Source organism: Tamandua tetradactyla, chromosome 17, assembly GCF_023851605.1.
Source record: "Tamandua tetradactyla isolate mTamTet1 chromosome 17, mTamTet1.pri, whole genome shotgun sequence".
In the NCBI taxonomy this organism is placed as follows: domain Eukaryota; kingdom Metazoa; phylum Chordata; class Mammalia; order Pilosa; family Myrmecophagidae; genus Tamandua; species Tamandua tetradactyla.
Window position 1 is genome coordinate 50,896,094 of NC_135343.1, and position 2,102 is coordinate 50,898,195.

Below are 2,102 nucleotides of genomic sequence, written 5' to 3' on the forward strand. Positions count from 1 at the left end.
AATTATTTAAATCTATCAGAGATAAAAATAAGAATAACCATGCAGGAATCACAATTGCTGACACAGATCTTTCACTAGCAACCAGAGCTGTAAAAGACCGAGAAGTATTATTTTCAAAGGGCGGAGAGAAATGACAGCTAAACTTGAATTTGACCCTCAACTAAACTGTCACTGATGATAATATTTGAAAATGAAACATTATATTTCAAGTACTATTTGACATGAACAAATGCTCACTGAACTAATAACTAAAAGATGTCATTCATTCAGGAGAAAAGCAAATTCACAAGGGGGTCTGTGATGCTGGGAGCAAAGAGGGCCTAAAACATTGAACAAAAATAATTCGTAAATTTAAAAAGATGGAATCAGTGCTTGCTTCGGCAGCACCTATACTAAAATTGGAATGATACAGAGAAAATTAACATGGCCCCTGTGCAAGGATGATGCACAAGTTCACGAAGCATTCCATATTAAAAAAAAAAAAAAAGATGGAATAAAAATTCTAAATGACAATAAAATGGAACACGGGTAAAGAAGTTTAGAAATTAATTCAAGTATGAAAAGGCCATTGTCTTCTTCAGGAGATCAATTTTGTAAACTGAGAAGTTAGGATTTAAGGGATGGTCATGACTACCGAGTCATCATATAGATATTCCTCTTTGCTTCCTAGTATATTGGAGTAGACAGAGGGAAATACTTCAAATCTTTGAACTGTAATCTAGCTGCTTTGACCTCTGATAATCATTGTATAGCCTTTACCTTGTACCCATGTGGTTTGTAAAAACCTTGTGGCTAACTTTTATTTGTACCCATTTATTCACTTTTTTTTTTACTTTGGAATCCTGTGAGTATTAAAGACAACCCCAAAAGTGTATTAATGAAGGGTCCTGGGTCAGCCCAGAACAAACCCAGCCCAAGTCCAAAGTTATCTTGATGATCAAAGCTGGATCTAATCAAAATGGGTCCACTTGACATGTGCAGTAGTTTAGACTTTAACCTGTAAGGCACCTATACCTCATTATATTAAAAATCATGTCCATCATAATATTAAGACCGCCATTTCCTTACATACATTCTGTGACTGAGCATGTAATCAATCTGCACAAGCTCAATAATTAGATCACCTCTGATTACATCATCTAGAACCACTGTGCTCATTATTGTAAAACCTGCTCATCTTTTGATACCATAAAACAATCAGAATTACTGCAGTTCGGGGAGACAGTTTTTTGGGCCAAAAGACCATCCGATCTCCTGTTTCATACCTACCAATAAACTTTTTCTCTTTTTGAAAATCCCGGTGTCTCAGGAATTGGTCATTTGAACGCAAAAGAGTGGGCAAAAGAATGCACTGCCTTTGTCCCATAACAGCATCATAAATAAACTTAGACCTTGATAGACAGGTATAATACTTAACTTTATTTAAAAGGGACAGTGAACAGGATTTATTCATTCGTTCCAAGCATATTTATTTAACGATTAATATGTGTTAGTCAGGGTAAAGGGTGCAGAGGAATTTTAGCTGTACTCTTAGATGTGGAAAAAGTATGACGTGTCAAGTATTCTTAAGAGAGTCACAAGCAGCTGAAAAACAGCACTAGTCAGCAAGGCTTTGGACCCTACTTTGAGCCCTATAAGAAACTTCTATTTGCCCAGTGAATATAAAAAAGAACAATTAAAAAAATAACTTGAAGTTGGGAAATTTCTGGGAGTACAGTGTTCATTGGGAATATTATTCCATTCTTCTATGAAGCCAAGGGAGAACTGATCCCCTCACTCGCTAGGAATGAGTCCCAGATAAGTGTGTCTGAGGTTTGGGTTGTATTTGAACCTATAGAATGGTGGCTACTCCTAAAGTAGGAATTTCCAAGAACAATGGTGCAGCATTCCCAGGAAGAAGATGGGATAATTCTTTGCACAACCCAGTGCTTCTTAATTCTACGTGAGAGACAAGATGAACGGAATTTCCAGGAAGGTTCTTTCTTTTAAAACCCTGGAGTCATATCTACTTTCTAAAATATAATCATGCCCTATAACTAGATTATGATTGCTTTATTTTCATTTCTAAGAAGGGCCTCATTCCGATAATAGTGTGCAAGTTG

General features: G+C 36.3%; 1 non-coding gene across 1 annotated transcript; it reads left to right on the forward strand.

The window, feature by feature from the left end:
* Positions 1 to 368: 368 nt before the first annotated feature.
* On the forward strand, positions 369 to 475 carry LOC143661872 (U6 spliceosomal RNA). Its single transcript, XR_013164907.1, has one exon. It is a non-coding gene; the product is annotated as a U6 spliceosomal RNA (small nuclear RNA).
* Positions 476 to 2,102: the final 1,627 nt, after the last annotated feature.